The sequence below is a fragment of the Amblyomma mixtum genome, chromosome 2 (genome assembly GCF_055824585.1).
Source record: "Amblyomma mixtum isolate Tamu chromosome 2, ASM5582458v1, whole genome shotgun sequence".
Lineage (NCBI taxonomy): Eukaryota > Metazoa > Arthropoda > Arachnida > Ixodida > Ixodidae > Amblyomma > Amblyomma mixtum.
Window position 1 is genome coordinate 277788963 of NC_143013.1, and position 22863 is coordinate 277811825.

The 22863-nt window shown below is 44.8% G+C and overlaps 1 long non-coding RNA gene across 1 annotated transcript in view; it reads left to right on the plus strand.

Annotated features, from left to right (window-relative positions):
• LOC149364085 (uncharacterized) overlaps positions 1–22863 on the plus strand; it is a 199860-nt gene that overhangs the window by 172411 nt on the left and 4586 nt on the right. The window lies entirely within an intron of this gene.

The following is a 22863-nucleotide window of genomic DNA, read 5'->3' on the forward strand; positions in this document are numbered from 1 at the left end:
TATTAATTTTTTATGGTCTTGCCAGCAGATTAGCGATCGCACTGTTTACATGAGTACTGAACTCCAACCTACCATATGCACGCACTCAGGAAGCAATGTTCATACTACAATGACAATTAGCAGATGACCCTAATATTTGTACAGCCATTGATAAAGGCTTCCCATTCGTACTATTCATGACAAAACCGGTAAGAGGGAACTTTTTATGGCTCTCAGGCGATCTGTTGGGCAGAGGAATGCAAGAGGCAAGCAGTAGATTGTGAGTCATGCTTCTGGCTGCTGTCCGTACCTTTATCTTCTATTTGAGTCTCAAGTATGGAAGTTGTTTAGCTTATGTGAAAACAATGTTTTTCGAAATGTCTGCTGTTTTCTCTGGGAGCCCTTATTTATTGAGCATAATTTTTTTACCGCGATGGAAGAATGCGTATTTATGACGAGAAGGTACAGCGCGGACACAGGACGATGAAGACGAAACACACTGCCGCTGCTCGTCCTTCGTTCGCACTCTCCCTTTCTGTCATGGCAAACAAACTTTCCCGTAGCCGCATGCTTCTGAAGCACATTTATACCTTGCATTTATACCTTGCACATTTATATCTTGGGCGCATTAGAAATAAATTAGACAGTCAAGTTATTGTGAACGCAAAACCCCACGGCGCCCATGTGTGTTTTAACTCATACATAGGATGTGGAATCTGACGGTAATACACATTGTTTAGTTTCTACAAATAAAGTTATGGAGTACCTCAGGGGCAATATTCATCTAAATAATCGTCTGCATGAACTGGATACGGGAGAATAACGCGTTTAGTATGTTTAAATATTAGAATAGCAAATTATCACGGCCCCTGGCAGCAGAAGTGTCACTTTTTTAAGTCATCTAATACCAAAAACCCTGAACATTGTTGCATGAAGCTTCATAATTACGTCCGACCAGCTGTATCTGCAAGCTTTCAAATAAAGCGCTTAGCTTTTTACCCTAGTTAAACCAAGCAGACCTGCTAAAACGTGCGTCTGGCCTAAATGGCTAACGGTTTTGCTTTGCTGTGTCGTCCGGACGTCTAGCGGCGATATTAGACTCAGTTTAAGGTCTATTCGAGGTTAAGTTGATGTGGCATTTTCGCGCCGCAGATGGAAGTTGATGAAGTCGGCTATGTGCAATGCACAGCACGAGAGTGTGCTGCAATTTAACAAGAAACTGGTTCGGCTGCCGCGATGGCCTAGGGCTCTCGGGCAGCGGCCTGAAAATATGATCTGTTCGCGCCACCGTGCGTTCAACCCCCAGTTGGGAATATAGATTTTAATTCTTGTTTAACTGAACATGGAGTCGCTGTTGTTAGGCAGTGGCACAAGATACAAAGATGACAAGATTCTTGGTCGGTGTTGGTTAGCGTAGAGCGCTTTCGCTCTAAAACTCTTGTTTTCCCAGTGGGGCACCCATTTGTGAGCAACAGCTATTTACATTGTCTGCAGGACAAATATTCCAAAAATTGCGACATGAAATGCACTCTGGGAACTCATTGTTGCAAGGATCTGCCGCGTTCAGGTGGCGAATGCATATTAACAGTCTCTTATATATACATTAAAGGGTCTTTGGTCATTGCATCCTTGTCAACAACGTTCGCCCTTTCAATCGTGCCGCACACTTACCACGTGACGAACGTGCTGCTTTGTATACCTTCAGAAATATTTGCTTTCATATTAAATGTATAATTTTTGACATTCCTTGACATTTTTGCGATGGCCCTTTACACCTCATGCTGCGCCTTCAAATATCCCTCATAATGACTGCGCGTTGTTTTTCTGAGTTGCAAAATACCACTCACCTCTTCTTTAACAGAGTGATGTAATTTTCAGCCAGCAGTAGTACTTGAGGCTCCAGATTCAGTGTTTATAAAAAAAAATCATAGTTTTTTAGATCGTTACGTAAATTTTGTAGACTTGCGTAATGATTCGCTTGGTTTGGTTTATTGGGGTTTAACGTCCCAAAGGAACTCTAGCTATGAGGGACGCAGCGGAAATTTCCACCACCTGGGGTTCTTTAACGTGCACTGACATCGCACAGTACACGGGCCTCTAGAATTTCGCCTCCATCGAAATTCGGCCGCCGTGGCCGGGATCGAACCCGCGTCTTTGAGGTCAATAGTCGAGCGCCGTTAACACTGAGCCACCATAGCAGGTTACTTGCGTAATAAATATTAATCAGAGCTCGCCCTATTCTATCCAGAGAATCATCAGAACTAAAGCTTTGGTTTTGTAAATATCACTTCCAATGAAAACGTTCATTACAACTATTTCTATCTCGGAAACAAATTGAATCCCCTTCGAGTCATCTTCCCTGAGATCCTACCTACTATCCTTTATGAAGAAAGTGTTGCTTCAGCACGCTAGAATGGCTAACAAGAACACAAAGTAGTACCCATAAGCTGAGTTAATTAATTGTGCTGACAGCTTTCGCTTTCCTTCAAGCAGATATCTCCTTAGGAAGAATCCGTCAGCAACTGTAAGCTGAGGCTGCCGCGGTGGCTAAGTGCTTATGGTTCTCGGCTGCTGATCCCGGCGGTCGTATTTTGATGGAGGCGAAATGCTAGCGGCCCATGCACAGTGCGATGCCATAGCATGTTCAGGAAACACACGTAGTCAAAATTTTCCGGTGCCCTTCACTACGGCGTCCCTAGTAGCCCGAGTCGCTTTGGGACGTTAGCCCCATCAGCGGAAAGTCAACTTTGCTCCCACCGCTGTCCATTTACACATTTTTTCCATGACTTCCAAAGCTTGGCCAAGGACTACTACGGCTGGCGTGTTTTTAAGTTTCCACGAGCTCGGCCAAAAAAACATTTACCCAAGGATTTTATACGAGAAAAGTCAGGTAGCAGGCCAATGGAGAATTGATAGCAAATGGAAAAGAAGTGGCCATTTAGCAGCGCAGAGGATCGAACCACGCAACGTGGCGTATGCACGAACTCCTTGACTACTCGCTTGATCCCCGTACGACCGCCAATCACCGGCAAGCGCACGTCCTTAACTGATATGTGTGAACGGTAATGAGAGTGAGCGCGATTTTTCCTTTCTTCTTTTTATTGTTCTTTAGTGCACTACAAGAGATAGAAAGATGGTGCTGCTACCCATAGCGAGCGACTACTGACGAGTGCGATGGAGAAAAGTACATGAATTGTTGAATAACTGTCTAAGGAATGTGTACAAGTCACTTTTCATTCTAAACACTTTTAAAAGTACCATTGAACCGCAGTGAAAGAAAATATAAACAAAAATTCGCCAAGCAAGAACACCAAGCAAAAACACTTACGTGTACGCCAAGCAAGAACACGTAAGTTACACAATGATTACAGCAATGTAAAATGAATGCATGATATCACCTCACAAAGGCCGCAAATAATAACATATCGCACAGATCGCCAATAGTGCGTAATATGCATAATTATTACATCCTGTTCGGAGCTGTGTCGCGACGAAATATGGCCCTTCATAGGTGCCCAGTGAAACACCGCGAAGCTGACAGGCGCTGCAGGTTATTTCAATAATATCAATGCAACGTTTAATTAACCCTAAATTTATGACTTACTCTTTCGTTGCAGGTCTTCACAGAAATTTTTCCTTGAGTCTTGCTAGCTGACCTTGGCACTAGCTGACCTTGGCAGAGAACACTGAAAGAAATACAACGACGTGACTCCTATTTAATTGAACACAGGGAACGCAATTTTTACGAACACTCTCTCTTTCACTCCAATGAAATGTTGTCAGCATGATGTTCATTATGACGACAGATAAGCAAATACATCGCAGCAAACCGCAGGGCAATATCATAATTATGTTATTAATTTTTGCTGGTCTAGCCACCAGATTAGCGATGGTACTGTTTACATGGGTACTGAACTCCAGCCTACCATATGCACACACTCAGGAAGGAATGTTAATACTACACTGAAAATTAGCAGATGACCCTAATATTTGAACAGCTATTGATAAAGGCTTCCAATTCGTAATATTCGTGACAAAATGGGTAACAGATCGCTTTTTACGGCTCTGAGGCGATACGGAGAAGGAATGCAAGAGGCAAGCAGTATTTGAGTCATGCTTCTGGTTGCTGTCCATACGTTTATCCCCTATTTGTGACTCGAAGTACGGAAGTTGTTTAGAAGATCTGTCAACAATGTCTTTGGAAATGTTTACTGTTTCCTCTAATGGAGGCCGTTTTTATTTAGCACAATAACTTTTTGCCGCGATGGAAGAATATGTATTTATGAAGACATTGAACAGCGCGAACAAAGCACGATGAAGATGAAATGCACTGGCTCTGCGCGTCCTTGATTCGCACTCTTACTTTCTGTCATGGCAAACAAACTTTCCCTTAGCCGCATGCTTCTGAAGCACATTTATACCATGCAAAGTCAGCGTGAGTAGAAGGAAAGGAGTATCTTAGCGTGTTGGGTGCATTATAAATAAATTCGGCAGTCAAGTTATTGTGAAGGCAAAACCCTCTGCGCCCATGTGTGTTTGAACTTATACTTAGGATGTGGAATCTGACGGTAATACATTTCGTTCAGTTTCTGCAACTAAAGTTATGGAGTACTTCAGAGCCAATATTTACCTGAATAACCGTCTGAATGAACTAGATTGGGGAGAATAACGCATTTAGTAGGTTTAAACACGAGGTCTGTTAGAAAAGTATCCGACCTTTGGCCGAAGAAAAAAAAACTGGCATAACTGGAGCGTTAGAAACCTAATAACTTTCAAATTAGTCTCCTTGGAGCTCCACATACATCTCCCAGCGGTGCTGCCATTGTTGGAAGTATTCCGAAAAGGCCCTTTTCGGAATGGAATTTAGCTCTGCTGTCGTTGCAGCCATAATGTCCTTTCTTTTCTGAAATCGCGCTCCTTTCAATGGCCTCTTGATTTTAGGTAACAGCCAGAAGTCGTAGGGGACATATCAGGAAAGTAAGGAGCCTGTTGAACTACAAGAGTCTGGTTTTTCGCCAGAAAAGTCAGAAACAAATGCGAGGAATGTGCAGGAGCAATGCCGCGAGGGATGCGCCAATTTTTTGTTGACTTCAATTCCAGTCTCTTGCGCCGCACAGCGCCACGTAGGCGATGGAGGACATCTCTGTTACTATTTAGTCATTCTTTGACCCTGTGGGGTGCGTACTCGTGGTGTGCCACACAGAGGGAGTCGTCAAAAAAGCAGGCAGCATCACTTTGACATTGCTGCGCACTTGGCGCCTTCTTTGGTCTTGATGACGTGGAATGCGTCCTTTGTGACGACTGTGATTTGGTTTCCGGGTCGTACCCGTACACCCAATACTCGTCACTAGTGATTACGGCGTCGGTGAAGTCAGGGTAACTGTTTGTGGAATCCAGCATCTCCTTTGAGACTTCAACACGAAGCTGCTTTTTCTCCACTGTCAGCAGCTTCGGCACGAATTTCGCTGCCACTCTCTCCATGGCCAAATCTTCTGTGATAATGGAATGTGCAGAAAAATTGCTGATGTCCACCTCTCCCGCAATTTCTCGGATAGTCACACAACAGTCCCCATCACCACAGCGTTCACTTCGGCAATTACCTGGTCATTTCGGCATGTTGATGGCCGACCGGAGCGTGGCTCTCTCTCCACGGATGTGCGGCCGTCTTTAAACCAGTTGCTCCACTGCTTAATCTGTGTGCTGCTCATAGCATCATCACCGAAAGCCGTCTGAACATTTCGAATGGTTTCCACTTGGCTATCGCCAAGTTTCTGGCAAAATTTGAGGTAGTAGCGCTGCTCCTCTCGCTCCGCCATTTTCCTTGCAACAAAAAGCCGACGAGAGCACTGCGCACTGCCTCACTCAAACGCTGCTTGCCAGCGACTGACGCTATCGGCAGGCGGGAAAAATTTCGTGCATGCGCCCGAGGGTTCATTGTTGACTGCTGTAAGCGCGCTTGTTTCATATCTATCAGGTGTTCGCAAAAAAAAAATAAAGTCGGATACTTTTCTAACAGACCTCGTATTAGAATAGCAAGTTATCACGGCCTCTGGCAGTAGAAGTGTCACCTTTTTAAGTCATATAATACCAAAATATCCTGAATATTGTTGCATGAAGCTTCATAATTACGTCCGACCTGCTGTTGCTGCAAGCTTTCAAATAAAGCTCTTAGGGTTTTAATGTAGTTAAACCGAGCGGACGTGCATAAACGTGCGTTTGGCCTAAATGGCTAACGGTTTTCCTTTTCTGTGGCGTCCGCACGTCTGGCAACAATGTTCGACTCAGTTTAAGCTCTGATCGACGTTAAAATGATCTGATCTCTTCACACCGCAGATGGAAAGTGAAGAAGACGGAGATGTGCAATGCACAGCACGAAAGTGTGCTGCAGTTTAACATGAAACTGGTTCGGCTGCGGCGATGGCCTAGGGCTCTCGGGCAGTGGCCTGCAACGTTGATCTGTTCGCGTCACCGCGGGTTCACCTCCAAGTTGCGAATCTAGTTTTTATATTCTTGTTTAACTGAACATGTAGTCACTCTATATAAGCAATGGCATAAGATACAGAGATGACAAAATTCTTGGTCGGTGTTGGTTAGTGTAGAACGCTTTCGCTCCAAAACTTTTCATTTCCCAGTTGGGCACCCATTTCTGAGCAACAGCTACTTACATTGCCTGCAGGACAAATATTCCAAAAATTATGAAATGAAATACACTCTGGGAACTCATTGTTGCAAGCTTCGGCCACCTTGAGGTGATAAATGCATGTTAACAGCCTCTTATATATACATTAAAGGGGCTTGGGTCATTGCATCTTTGTCAACAACGTTCGCCCTTTCAATCGTGCCGCACACTTCCCACGTGATGAACGTGCTGCATTGTATACCTTCAGTAAAATTTGCTTTCACATTTACGATTTCACATTTACGAATTCACGATTTTTAAGATTGCTTGATATTTTCTCTCCGCCTCTTTACGCCTCATGCTTCACGTTCAAATATCACTCACATTGACTGCGTGTTGTTTTTATAAGTTGCAAAATACCACTCACCTTCCCTTAGACAGAGTTTCTATAAAAAGAAAAAAATCCGAATTTTTTTAGATCATTACATAATTTCTTCTAGACTTAAGTAATAAATATTAATCAGAGCTCGCCTATTTCTATCCAGAGCATCATCAGAGCTAAAGCTTTCGTTTTGTGAATATCACTTCCAATGAAAACGTTCATTCCAACTATTTCTATTTCGGAAACAAATGGAATCCCCTTCGAGTACTTTTCCCTGAGATCTGACCTACTATCCCTTATGAAAAAGTGTTCCTTTAGCACGCTAGAATGTTTAACAAGAACACAAAGTAGTACCCATTCGCTGAGCTAATTAACTGTGCAGAGTGCTTTCGTTTTTCTTTAGCAGATATTTCCTTTGGAAGAATTCCTCAGCGACTGCAAGCTGAGGCTGCCCCAGTGGCTAAGTGGGTATTGTGCTTGGCTGCTCACCCCGGCGGTCGTATTTTGATGGAGGCGAAATGCTAGACGCCCGTGTACAGTGCGATGTTAGTGCACGTTAAAGAAACACACGTAGTCGAAATTTTCCGGAGCCCTCCACTACGGCGTCCCCAATAGCCTGAGTCGCTTTGGGCTATTAACCCCATCAGCCAAACCACTACAAGCTGAATATTTTGTAATGGAAAGATCCAATCGAGTCGTGAAGAAAGGCAGTAAGCAAAAATACTTCTGGGGCAAAGAACGAGCGCGAAAGCAAAACTTGGTGCGAACGCCGTTGATGCCGGGCAAGCTTGGAGGCTGCTAAAAGTGCCAACCAAGCTTTCGCTACACGGTAATCCCCACATATGGTTTACTCAAAATTTTTAATACGTATTTTAAGGTTAGCCGCTACAAGGTACTGCTGTCGCGTATTAAATTTTGCTTCCGCGATGTATATTGCACTGTAGCTGGGGCTAGAAGGCCTAAATGTAAGAAGATGATGATGATCATCATCATCATCATCAGCCTGACTACACCCACTGCAGGGCAAAGGCCTCTCCCATGTCTCTCCAATTAACCCTGTCCTTTGTCAGTTGCCGCCACTGTATCCCCGCAAACTTCTTAATCTCATCCGCCCACCTAACTTTCTGCCGTCCCCTGCTACGTTTGCTTTCTCTTGGAATCCACTCCGTTACCCTTAAGGACCAGCGGTTATCTTGCCTTCGCATTACATGCCCTGCCCAAGCCCATTTCTTCTTCTTGATTTCAACTAAGATGTCATTAACCCGCGTTTGTTCCCTCACCCACTCCGCCCTCTTCCGATCTCTTAACGTTACACCTATCATTTTCCTTTCCATAGCTCGCTGCGTTGTTCTTAACTTAAGCTGAACCCTCTTTGTTAGCCTCCACGTTTCTGCCCCATAGGTGAGTACCGGTAGGATACAGCTGTTGTATACTTTTCTCTTCAGGGATATTGGTAAGCTACCATTCATGATCTGAGAGAACCTGCCATATGCGCTCCACCCCATTCTTATTCTTCTAGTTATTTCCCTCTCATGATCCGGATCTGCGTTCACTACCAGCCCTAAGTAGACATATTCTCTTACTACTTCCAGCACCTCGCTACCAATTGCGAACTGCTGTTCCCTTGCTAGCCTGTTGAACATTACTTTGGTTTTCTGCATGTTAATTCTTAGCCCCACAGTTCTGCTCTGCCTGTCTAACTGGTTGATCATGCTTTGCAGTTCTTGTCCTGAGTGGCTTAGCAAGGCAATGTCATCAGCGAATCGCAAATTACTCAGGTATTCTCCATTAACTCTTATCCCCAACTCTTCCCATTCCAGTCCCCGGAATACCTCCTGTAAGCAGGCAGTGAAGAGCATTGGCGAGATCGTGTCTCCCTGCCTGACACCTTTCCGTATTGGAATTTTATTGCTGACTTTATGGAGAACTATAGTAGCTGTGCAATCGTTATAAATATCTTCCAATATTTTCACATAACACTCTTTCACACCCTGATTCCGCAATGCCTGCATGACAGCTGAGGTTTCCACTGAGTCAAATGCTTTCTCGTAATCAATGAAGGCTATATATAGAGTAAGAAGATGATACTCGAACAAAAAAGCGTGCGTATAGCCCAGAAAAATGTTAATAGCTGGGACTCTTAGGAATGTTCGTTTTTATTCAATAATCTTAGCCCATAATCAGAATTTCTTCCTAGGTCCACGGTCAGTAACATTTTTCTTGCGTGCCGTATCTGCCGCGAGGCCAAGAGAGACACTTCTTTTGTTTTCATGAAAGCTCTGTTGCTTATATAGAACCGTTACCTACATTAATTCCAGTTATTTTAAGCTACTCATCTGGCTGGCTTTCGATATTATATATGTCGGCTATTTATTAACGATACATTCATACCGGTAGTGATTCACCATGCTTTAACTTTTTTAAATGGCCGAATAGTCTCAGAGAAGATGTGACAGTCAAATACAGGTTTTCACAAAAAGAGACTCAAGAGCTCGGTTCGTGCGACACTGAGCGAATTTAAATGGAAAGATTACCTTTCTTTAACATCGAAACGTCATTTCTTACCTTGTTAATGGAAGAAAAGATTCCTGAATTAAATTCTAGCGAAATAATCTCGTCATAACTTGCGGTGAACTTTTCCTCATAAATAAGCAGCGTAAGATGCTCTTTGTGAACCGCCTACACTGAATACAACTTTATTCATTAAGCACCTTTATTCCGAATACAAATTTATTCATCAGCACCTTTCTAGTATTTTAGACTCGACTGCAGAAGAGGCATAAATAAGAATCCGAGAGATGAAGACATTCACTTCAAGCTATTTCCGAGACTTATTTTGTATAACAAAATAGAAAATGTGGCGGGAAGTGGTTTTCTCATTTTGTGTTAACCTGTCCGCACACTAAAATTGTGCCATGCGTCAGAGTGATGAAAATAGCAATGACCATATAGAATTGATCACATAGCTAACAAACAAATCAACGAATAGGCATATTGCAGTTGAGCTCTAGGGAGCTATAAATAGCTAGTGTTGGCAAACTTTCAAGATACCAGCGCCAAATCAGAAGAAAGAATGATTAATACGGCAGTTCATAGAACCCATGTAACCCAGATTTGAAAACCGTGCGCACTTTTCGAGTATTTCGCGGCACTATATTTATCTGAAACAACCCGGACACACCAGGGAGATTTAGAACCATGCAATTATAAGTTTACGCATGCTTTCACAAGCTTATTTCCTCAATCGTGTGGCAAAATTTGTGACTAAATTAGAAGTAATTTCTGAAGATAATTATTGTGAACCGAAGTAGCGTCCTCTGAGTAACATGCAATTACGCTCGGTTTCATGTCGCACTTAATCGTACTCACATTGCGAGTAAATGAGGCAGTGCAGTCTGACTGGGAAATTGTGCTTTTTTTATACGGTGAAAGCGATTAGCGTTGCGTTAGACGACTATTTAGGAACTGCCTTACAGTCACCTTCTTGAATGACATGTGGCTGCCGATATACTGTCGAAGCAGCAACTTCATAGAGATATCTTGGAATGTTTGATTCTTGGTTGCCAGCAGCTGTAAATGAGAGGAAGCTGCGAAATTTTATGGCTGTATCATTAACAATCGATACTGCGCCAATGTATATAGACTCTTCAACGGCTGTAAGCGTAAAGACCTCGAGCGTTTGGTAATATCTTAAGAGGTAACTCATTATTACCCACTCCCGATTCCTCATTCATTAGCTCAACCCCGCTTGAACTTTCCATTAACCTAATCCGCGAAGCATGTGTCGCTCTTTCAAACCACTCTGGAGTCCAAAGCAAAAAACTCCAAAGCCTTCCTCGAAAATATGGAGGTGGCATCTATGCTACCTTCATCGTCTCCTCGACCGAAATATCAACAAGGCGGCCGTCTCGCTTACCGTCATCACTGAATACGTTTTGCGTGTTCCGAGTTCTTTGAGGACAGCGCCCCCGAGAGGGACGTTGAAACTGCACCAAAACCAACAGTGGAGAACCGAATAAACCTTCTGGAGTATTTCAACGATGTTAACTTCCCGTAGCCCTACCGTTTTTTTAATGTCATTGTGCGAGAGCTAATGAAGTGCCTGCCCGTCCAGGAAAGCACCTGCGATCGCGGGCGCCTGCAGTACCACTGATGCTGAAGTTGGCCATGGGACTGGACCTTTATCTAAGTCGAACGTTTCAGCACGTCACGGGGGACGTGTAGTGAATGGGTGGCAACCGTGGTCGTGCCGTGTAGTGGAGCAGGTGTGCAAGCTGATCCCGGCAGACTAGTTCCCGCTAACAGTCAAGTTTGCTGCGGCAGCTGTCGATATACACATTTTTTCCACGACGTTCCATCGCCTTCGTCGCGTTCTAGGCGCAACTTCAGCGATCGACTGTACCCACGTGTTATACTCTTGCGTTAATTACATGCCTGCTTGACTATTACTGGTATTATTTTTCTAAGCTGTGTTGAAAACAACTCTTTGTTCTGAAAAGAACGAAAGAACTTTTAGAGCACGCATAATTTTTCCGCAAACATTGTTTTGCACAATTTAGTGTTCTGGTGCAGTTGCGAATTCGATCTTAATTATGTTAACATTACAATGTGTTTCTACGGCATTCTACCAAATTACCAACTTTCTTACAGCACGTCTTGTTTTCTTTGCATATGTCAAATATTTCCTTCAACACTGAAATCCAAGTAAAACACAGTCCGCCCAGCGTATCTCAGGACACTGCTGGACAACGCTCGATGTCGTTCACGTACACTTTTTGTGTTTTCTTTTTCATGAAAATATGATAGTGATTTTTTCTCCTCTTCCTTTGGAAGAGCAGAAAAAATCGACAAGAAAAATTCGCATGAAAGTGGCACCTGCTATCATTTACCTTTATATTATCCGCCATTTGTCTCTTGACATTTTGCCAGCTGTACTGCACGTAAAGAATGTCAGCATTTGAGAACGAGAATCATTCTAAAAAACCGCATTCTTGAGAAAAGAGCAAAACTCGACGTTTGATCTCAAAGGTTCCGTCTAGAAAATGTATCTCATTATTTTGGAAATGTTATTAAATTTAGAGAATGCGAGACATTCAAGGGGACATCTTAGACCTGGTGGAGAGAACAGAACAGCAATAAACTCGGCATTAATATCACAGGGTTTCTTGCTGCATTATCGCGGAAAGTGAGAAACCATAGTGGCAGGTGGCATTGAAAAAGGATAATCACTTTTAAGTTGTGTATCTTACGTACACAATGTAATATTTATGGGTCTCTTCTCTTCTAATGCGCGACATAACAAGGTGAGGTGGTAAAAAAAAGAAAATCATAAATATACTCCACTCAGTACATCTTGCGCGACCGACAGTGGTGCAGAGAAATCTGTTCGGCACTTTAATAAAGCACGAGTGCGCAAACTGGTAGGGAAACCTGGCTTCGCCAAATGTTTGTTTAGGGCGTGTTCACCTCAAGGCCGCCCCGGTTGGGTTTGTGTCTTCCACCAAAATACTTGCTCTCATGGCTTTACGTTAGGTTAAAGTGTTCGAAGCTACCTCTGCACTTTGAGGAACGCCGTGTTCGAGGGATCCCAAAAATTTGGTGGTGCGGTTGCTTCCGCGACACCATCATGAATTTCAATTATTCTTACTCTTACGGTTTTGGCCACTGCCATCTTGGCTTCGGTTTAGATTTTTCACATTTGTTGTACACCTCAACTTCCTATTTAAAAAGGCGTTATCTGGAAAATTGGGTGATTTTTAATCCTGTTGTCAAAATGCATGCCACGGGTATGAGAACACTAACAAACGGAAGGAGAGCCTCATGGTGCTGAGGCGAAGTTACGATACGACAAGAGGACTTCGTCTGGGCAAAGCGTTCGTCATTACTGGGGTTACTTTCTCCAAGTTTTTCCACCTGAACCCAGCCACTCGTACAATTCCCCTGTCACATCTGCCTATGCAGCGTGGACACACGGCTTTTCAAGTCCACGTTGACTGTCTCTCTCCCCTGGCCACCCCCTGCAATTCTTTCTCCTGAGGTGGCGTATTTCTTTATCGCAACTTCTCAGGTCAGCCAGTTAATCCTCTTTAGCAGCCAATTTCCTTTCATGTCGCTCAAATATTATGTTATTTTACCGAATGCCCCCCCCCCCACCCCCTACGTCATGTTCTAATAATAGCTATCGGTTTGAACGGCATTGGGAGGCATTAAACGGGCATTTCTAATTCAAGGGTTGGTGCATGTGTGAAATCGCTTTTATATAGCGAAGCCCTTATCTATCCTGTCTGTACCGACTCAATGCTTCTCGAATTCCTTCTCGTTTATTAAGGCGTTATTCCTAAAGCGCGCCTATCTAGTCATGAGATATGCAAAAACGTATTTCATGCTCGATAGCTCCGTCCCTACATTCGTTTGTAAACAGCTTTTTAAGAGATATAAATATTTTATTACGCTTATGTGTAATGCATAGCCAGAGGAAATAGCCATTTAACCTTGATTATGTTTCTTCATTTCTCCTGAAAACGCGATGTGCAATATGCTGTTTGGGAAAACACTTCAAAATGCATCATCACACTTCCTCAAGACCATTCTGACTTTTCTTCTTTAGACAGGTATTGTGGACAAAAATCAGTTAACGAAGTTTTTATTTCCTTATTTTAGGAAGGAACATAATAAGTGTGATTTTTTCATTTAAAGTGATAGGTCCCAAATGTTAGGTATTCGTTCCTTTTGTGGTAAGACTGCCCAAGCCCTTAGGAATGCTAGAACAGATGTATATATTGCTCCCTTTGCTTCACAGAGGATTGACAGGGTGGTTTCCACTGTTTAACGCAAGATTCAGTGTAAGACGTTAAGGTGCATATTTCACAATATTGATACACTGAGTTCTAGAATATAACAGTGACTCTGTAGCTTTGTATTTCTAGACCGCTCTTTTTATCCCATGGAATTGTTTTTCAACAAGCTACAGTGGCATCTCCACTCCGAAGCTCCAGGCCCTTAGCGCCACAGATGACCCTTTCCTCGGGCGGTGAGTTTTGCAGCAGCTACCACGGATGGACCGTGCTACATTTCTGCGTTTTTGCCGTGCTCATGCTGTTCCCTCCACAGTAACCACCCTAGCGATGGTTACCATAGTGAAACCTCTAGCAGTAGGCATTCCTACGCTCTAGCCATAGCCCTGCTACTGCAACTGAAACCCTCCTCCTTTTAGGGTAACTACTCTAAAGATAGTTCCCATGGCAACTGCCCTCGTTTTGCGTCTTTCGTTCTCGCCATGCTTTCCTCATTACAAGTTGCAAAACTTCTGCTAAAGCTTTCCTAAGCTCCTTCCACTTCTCTTTTTACGGCAACCACCTTTCAGACGATTCCCGTGGCGGCCAACCCCAGTTACGCTTTCCTGGGCTTTCGTCATACCATCCCACTTTCAGGGTACCGACCCTCCTCGTGGTTCCTGTGGCAGCCAGCTACCAATCTCACCTTCTTACACTCTCGCCGTACTCTAATCCTGACATGGTAACCATCCTCCGGGTGGGGACTGTTGTCGGACGGTTGTCGTAGTAACCACCGTCCGGCTGTGTCTTTTTACGCTATCGTCGTACCCCCCTCTACTTCCAGGATAACTACCCTCCTGCTGGCTCCCGTGGCAACCATTCAAAGGCTGCACCTCTTTACGCTATCTTGCTATACCCTTCTCTGACGGTAACCACCCTCAGGATGGTTCCGGTGGTAAGCACCCTCCGGTTGCATATTGCTCCGCACTCGTCATACCTTCCTCCTTCCACGGCAAACCACCCTCCATGAGGTTCCCCTGGAAAACACCTACCGTTACGCCCACGACTACGACATGCTACTATTAAGGCGGGGAGCCCAAGAACCGGCGCGTAACAGCTGCCGCTGTATAATACAGGCAGTCAATGCGACTGATGCGGAGGGAAATGCATTAGCAACTGAGCTCCCATTTCGTGAGTGCATTGACACGTGGCCTCCTTTTGCGCGCTCTGCGAAACTTGAGCGGGCGCCAGGGATTCTGAGCACAGTGGTGCTAACTAGTGCCATATTGCGAGAAGCTGGCAACTTAACACGTGGCAAGGAAAGCTGCTCCTTGTGTTTTCAACTTTTTTCAAATAACTTTAGATATAACTTTAGACACTGTCCAATTTGTTCAAAGAAAATGTGATGCTTGATCAAGCGTTTCATCAAGTGCGACCAAGACTAGAGGCTTCAAATCGAGCACATGTTTGAACTTTGGCTGGCACACGCAAATACCGGCGCGCTCTTGCGTTTGTAGTGCATCGACCACAGATGAAACTTGAAGACGACATTCCCAAGGCACAGTGCGAGAGGGTCGAAGTCTCAGACCGTGGCCGAGTGGTCGAAAGCAGCGTCAAGCGATTTTTATCTCTTCGCGTTGTCGCAGGTTCGAATCCCGCTCGAGGCCATAAGTGGGTTAAGTATTAACGCGAGAGCCTTAATGTTCCCGTTCAGCAGAGAATCCCGTTGGCGTGTGGAGAACCGTAGGTGACCAGCCTGCCCCCATGACAATGCGCATAAGCCCTTTGGGAGTTCTCGAAGAGCAGCCTGTGTCTCACAAGCCCCACTGATGGCAGTGGCGAATCGCTTATTCGCCGAACTACTGCGCCAGTAGTCGTCTGAGGGCTCCCAGCGATGTATGAATGTAAAGTGGAGAGTGAATTTAATCAGAACCTTGCGTTTTTTAGACCCTAGGAGGTCCCCAAGAGGACCCCAGACCACTGATGGGACTTATTAACCCTCTCGCGTCTTACCCTTAAGGCGGAGTTTGAGTGTACCCAGAGACTCTTTTTGTCTGCGCCACGCTCTATTGAGACACACTGGACGCTGTGGTTTCCTTCGCATAACCTTCTAGTGCTAATAGATTAATAATTTATGACAGCAGTTTTTTCTCCAATTGGCTATTGGTTTCGGTTTGACGGGCTCTAAAAAAAAATAGCACTCGGGAAGAACCACCGGAAGCCAACTGCGCTCACAAAACAGAGACGGGTTCGCTTCTCCGTGGTCTGTGGGGAACAGCATGGCCCTAGACGTGTTTTTGGCATTGTCGTCCTCTCCTGCTCACTCGAAGTATAGCACTCTTGCGCTTTATGTCGATCGCTGAGCCAGGACAGACAGTCCGGTGAGCAAGAAAAAGTCTATGCAGTGCCTTTACAGCAGTCTGAATATTCCTGAAGGTATTATCACACGTCCGTTCTCTTCTAAAGCCGTACAGCGTACTGCCGAGGGGTAGCTGACAGGTGTGTGACCGCTCGGAGGAGCGCCTGGTTATCTATTGCTTCGGGATAGAATTTGCAGAAGCAGCTCTCAGCACAAAATGAATAAAATGGGCTGGACCACGATTTTCGAAGCAGAGCGGTCGAAAATGCGACGCTATTGCTTTTATATATGCCTGTTCATGCCACTGCGGGCCTTCTGTGAATAGGCTATGCTAAATCTACCCGAATTCGCCGAAAGAAATATTCTCATTTCAACACTGCATATAATTTCTCTCAAGACATTTCGCTGGCATGCAACGTCGAACCCGGATGCATCGAACATGAAAGGCATCGCGAAATAGTTCGATATATCAGTAGTACCATGCAGAGTGGTATAGTGCCATATGCGCATGGCGTCTAGGGTGGCTGATTGCTGATACCGCACTTACAAGTCCTCAAAAGTAGAGCGGGCATTTCAAAGTATTTGAGGAAAGTTTCTATTTACAGGGTCTGCGGCGATGCCTAATGCCGGCTTCTCGTCCAAATCCTGCCTTATGCCGTAGTACGGCTCGCGTGACTTCGTGAAAGCGAGACTGTCAGTTTATCGCCATATAACGTCTGAACCTGTAATTGCTAGAAAAAGCCACCACAACTTTCGCCGACGAGCGCTAGATGCCAAGGGACGTCGATGCCAACGCCGAGATGCCTAGCGATATGGACGAGAGGTTGGCAGAGGGGGTGTCATGGGGAGGACTGATGTGTCCCTCCCGTCTAGTACAGCCTTGGCCGGGCAATGAAGTCATGAAGAACTAAACAACTAAACAGGGTGACCTCTTTGCGGCCGCAGCGTAGTTGATAGTTTACACAGAGTTGCTGTATTAGCTTCTTTCCCAAGGTTCCGTGCCCCATTAAGCACCGAACAGACAGACAGATAGATGTATACAGATCCTCAAAGCTGACCGCTATTTGACGCGGCCAGTGTACTTCTATCGTACGACAGCTTTATCCTGAACTCCACTCTCCAATAAAAGATAACAATAGAGACTCAAAGCAGGGGCTCTAACGAACACCGGGATTCAGAGCGTACTCTCCTTCGGCTGAGTCCGCACCATCATTCACAGGCTGCTGTGGCATGCGCCATAATTGTCGTAATGATTTCAGGAAACCTGTTAGGGAGGATGACACTGGTAACCTGAGAAGAAGAGGCTGCAGTGACAGCTGTAAAGCCCCGTTCCATGGGTTTCGCGTTGTAGTAATGCTACGTAACCTGAGGGTTGTAGAGCGAGGAATGCACAAATGGAAAGTGGCTGCGACGGAAACAATAGCGAGGACTGGTAGCACGGAGCGGTTGAATGTAGCACGCTCCATCTTCGGCCACCGCTGTCGTGCGCGCCTCCCGAGGAGAGCTCCAGCGTCAGTGGCACGTGGCGCCTAAAAAAGGACTGGCGAGGAGTGCTAGCCGAATGTTGATTGTGCGTGGAAAACTGCTAAGAGTGCTCTATAACTATGCAGGTATATTGCTCCGAATCTTTGTAGTGTTTGTTTGTTCATCCCTCAAAGCTGCTGGAACGCCGCTTTATTGCTTTGTTTGTGATGCAAAATGCGCCCAGATTTATCTCGATTGATTGCATCCAGGCAAAGCCGATTTTACGTTGTTCCAGAATGCTCTAGTAACTTTCCACGCTTCATCTCGAAAGTTCGCAGCCAGCTTTAAAGTGAGCACAGCCGACAGCGGCGGGAATTCGGTTCGACGACCGCCGTGCACGCTTGTTGCTACGCCGCCGCCGACTCATTCAGTTCATTTCGGGCGCAAGTCCGCCCAAATAAAGCGTTTTTTTTAGAAGCTATTTTCGCTGTCTTCTTGCTGTCCGGACGGCGGTCACCACTACGTGATAATATGCATATATCTATTTACGCATAGCGCACATATCTATTTCGCGCGAAGCGCTTTTCAAAGTTCATGGCTTCATACTTTCGTAACCGGTTCTCAACTCCACGCCGGCTTTTTAATCTGTTTGCTCGTTACTTCTTTTGAAATGTATTTTGCTTCTTTGTTCGTATGATTTCTGTACCAAGCTACTTCCTCAGGCTGGTTTATAGACTCATGCAGTATTTAAAAAGAAACAAAAACAAACGGCGCTCTCAAAGTGCTTATCTTAAATATCGAGAAATCAACAATTCCTCAACAGCCATCGCTTAATGTAATCCTGTTTCTTGTTTCTGGCTCATTTCGATGTATAAGTTAACTGAGGACATGCAGAGACTTGTTCTAAATCACCGACATTTGTTGTCCTAAATTGCTAGTTTATACATGTTTAACGAAAAAAGGTGGTTGATTAAGGGTATCTCTATATTTCTCGTTTGTTGCCATCAGTGTCAACAATATCAATAGCTTTTTTCACGACCACATGAACCATGAAAAACTGAGCGCTATCTGATTGCCCATTGGTTAATGAACTCATCCATTATTATTTAAATTCTGAAGTACGACATCCATAGGCAGGTCTTCTAGTCGACTGGTCTTTAAAATATCGTACAGACAGGTGTGAACTCACATCAGCAAAACTCTGGCATTGTTTGTGGGCATTTGAATGCAATGAATGAAAAATTAATCACAGTTGTAATACGCTGGTACGTGATAATACCTGGCTAAGTTACATGGCTTAACTAAGAATTCCTTTGTTATCGCAGTTCTAACTCGGGTGCATTCGCATCGCATTTTTTACCAGTGACAAATGAATAATAAATGAGCTCAGTGAAAACTGATCGTGACATTGCCCTCAGTCGGCAATGGGTTATTCAAGCAGCAGATTGGTGAATTCCTAATTGCGTACGCATGTCCCAGCGCCGCAGAAAACAGTGTTCTGGAGATGATACAAATGTACTGTTCTCTTTTAATATGTCATGAAACTTATGATTTGAATCCACACTATGTCTTCGTCAATGTACCACTACTTCAGGCGCCAGCGCCTCGAATTTAAATTCTTTGGTGAAGAACATTTGCTTGTGTTTAACACTTATAATCCCAGCAAGGAAGAATATAGGGTTCACTGGCAAACAAGAAGTTTATTTTAAGTTTTTAGCCACTGTCAGTCATCAGAAGCAGCAAAATCAACTTTGAAAATAAGTTTGTAGATTATATGCATTCCAGTGCGTTCACGAACTTTTTATATGCCAGCAGCCTTTTGGACTTTAGAAGTTATTGGCATGCCCGGACATCTGTATTAAAAGCGAACACAGGGGTGTCAAAAGAATATTTTTTTGTCATGTTGTCTCCTCGCTCATAGCGGCAAAGAAGATTAAATACTTAGTTTGCAGTGCACTTAAAAGCCGTTGGCATACATAGCTAAGGCATGGAGTCTAGGCTATATTTGCCGGCCGTCGTTTTTTGCTATCAACGTCAAGGCCTAGCTCGTTCATTCTCTCTTTGACACCTGCGGAAATTTTCAAGCCACGCCCGACGCGGCGTGGCAAACAACCTGACATTTAAAACAGAATGCTAGACAGCCATGCTCAAGGCAACAAACGCATATTTTCTTGGATATTTTTTATAGAATTTTCATTATCAAAAGGGCGCAGAAATCTTTCAAACATAAAACAAGCATGGGTTATTTTAAAACTTTTTTCGCCTTCGCTTATACTTTTTCAGTCCGAAATGAGAGCTTGCTCTCAAATGTTTCTTTTTTTTTTCAAAAGTGTTCCTACTAGTAAATATAATTAACAGTCCAGGTTCAATTTCTGAACTTCGGTGAAAACACATTTCAGAGCGCTCCTAAGTAATGTGGGTTTCTCATAGCCTTAGTTGCTTTAGGACATTAAACCCCAATCAACCTAAATAATGTAGTACGTCAAATTCAACGCACCAGATCAAGGTTAAACAATAAAATAGGCTAGTTCTTTTCTGCGAAAAATCTGCCTCATGCACTACCAGAAATTATAAACAGCGGGAAGTACTAAAAAAGGCCAAAAGATGTCAGTATCATATTTGATAGAAACCAGCACAGGAAGCCTTGTAGTTTGTCGCAGTGGTAACGAAAAGCAGTAGTACTAACACATTCCGATGCACAAATAACCACAGTGCAAATTATCTCGCGGCGAATGCATAAAATGTATAACAGGAACTGCAGTCAGTAATAACAAGAAGATAATATCCTTGACCTTACAATATATTTCATCCTTAGAACAGGCGTACTATAGGGATATTTTAGCCCTTGATTGTGGAACCTTACAAGGTCCGCTCAACTCAACAATAGGTTTTCGGAAGGACCCCGTACACAGTCATGCGCTGATGATATTACTTAAATAATACGAGCAGCAAACGAAAAAGCATTGGAAGAGATTGGTACATTTCCTTGAATATAGTCAGAGAACACGCGGTAAATCAGGAAGTTTAAGTTAATTTAGCAAATTGTGTTTCCATTAATAAGAGAGCACTCTTAAAATGACTTCCAAAACAACGATAGCTGATAAAATTTGTGAAGGCACCAAAAATCAGTGGATTTGTAGCGCCACCACACGTGCCAGCGTGTAGATGACGATGAACTGAGAGCACTTCCAGTGAACGTCCATGGCTGCGTCGCAGAGCTGACGCGTCGTCCAGCTCACTGCCGCTTTCTTCATCAAGCGTCATGCGGCTTCCTCAGTTCTTGTGGACCACTCTTTTAGAACTGGTGACCGCGGACTTCCGGACATTCGAGGCAAGCAGCTACGCTGACTTCACCTCCACAGGCATTCCTTCGCTACCTGCGGCGCCATGGCCACGTCACACTCGGCCCCATCCAGCCAAGGCGAGTCCGTTCTAATGCCTTGCAGTCAGCCTGATTTTCCTGAGCTGCACGGCTTAGCGCCTTTTTACATCAGTGACCTATACCTCTGGTTCGCGACGCTTGAGTCCCATTTTTACATTCATGGCGTCTCTAGCCAAGCCATCCGCTTCTACCTCGTCAAGCAGCGTCTTTCGTATGGCCTGTTCCAGCACCTCACCTTGCAACCTCTTGGGCCCACGGTATACGATGACCTGAAGGAGGCCGTCATCAGGCACTACGGTTTCGCGCTCGCACGACCACCGCATTTTCTGCGTGCCGAGACGGTATAAGCGGAGATACTGCAGTTTCGTGAGCAGTCCTTCTGCGTCCCGACGCAGTCATTTAGGACTACCATCGCAGACCCGTTGCCATGTGCGTCTCTGGATTTGGTGTCGTCGGATTCGCACCAGGCTCCTGACCCCTCACCACACCTTTGTGCCTCAATCCCTGAGGTTCTCCCACACATCGATGAGACGTCGAAGGACTCCTGTATCGCAGCGTCACCTCCCTCCAAACGTAGCTGAGATATGCACTCCTAGCCACCAGAAGGGGTTCACACTGATCCCGGCCTGACAGCTCGATAGGCCTGTTCCGCCACGCAACCTTCTCCACAGCAACGCCAAATGCCTGCCTCCAGTGTGCTATCATCTGCATCCTTCAGCAGGCGACGTCACGGCTCACGCCCACCGACTTCGTCGCTGCATTGTTTGATTGAGGTGGCAGATCACAGCCGCCACTTTTCACGACCACAACTTACAAAGGGCTCCTATCATTCGCAGCCCCACTCATGTCGTGCACATCTCTCTACCTCAAGTACCTCCACTGTGGTGACTCTCCCAGCCTTTCCGCCCCGGTAGCAGCGCTACCACCAACGCAGAGTGCGAGCCGCAGCGAAGCCAGACCTGCACCGTCTCACCAGCTTTTGTCCGCCAGGCTTTGCCAGAGACGTAAAGGTTTGTGCGTGCCGAGTTTTCGGACAGAATACAGCCCACGCCAGTGGCTGCCACCTCTGCTGTACATTCCATCTTCTGACCTCTTCCGACTGCGAGCCCACCCTCACAATGACTTCTGCTTTACTGCTTCCCAGCGCAGCGGTACCTACAGGCCGCCCTCTACACTTCACTCAAGCGCGACCTCCTGAATTTCGATTTGATTTTTTCTGATTAGCCATCGGATTACGACCTGAACACAGACTTACTCTGCATACGTGTTAATAGTTAGTACACAGTGTCCCTATCACTCTAATTCAACCCCCTCCCAATTTGCTTCATCTCTAGAGCTTTTTTTTTTTATCGACCAAAGGTCTAGGAGGGGTGCCCTGTAGCGCCACCTCATGTGCCAGCGTGTAGATGACGATGAAGTGAGAGTACTTCCAATGAACGTCCAAGGCTGCCTCACAGAGCTGACGCGTCGTCCAGCCCACCGCCACTTGCTTCATCAAGCGTCATGGGGCTTCCTCAATAAATGTGGACCACTCATCAACAGATTTCCTCCAAATACTGTCATTGATTTTGGAGGCATGTTGAAATAACAAAAAAGAAGTACTGAAATGGACGAATGATATACGCAGATTCCGTGGCAGGAATTCGGATCTGTCGCCAACACAAGTAGAATTTGGATTGAAAGCAAAGAAGCGGCAATAATCAATGCCGAAGCAGTTGTTATCGAAACAGGATACACATAATTAGATAAATTAAAACCATAAAATATATTGCGTTAATATCTGTAAACTTCGTCATATAATACCAAATATTAAACCTAAACGTCTTTACTAACACCGCTCCAGTTCACATAACATTGACAGGCGCAGTGGTGCAGCGGTTAAGCGATGCGCCACTGGCCTGCGAT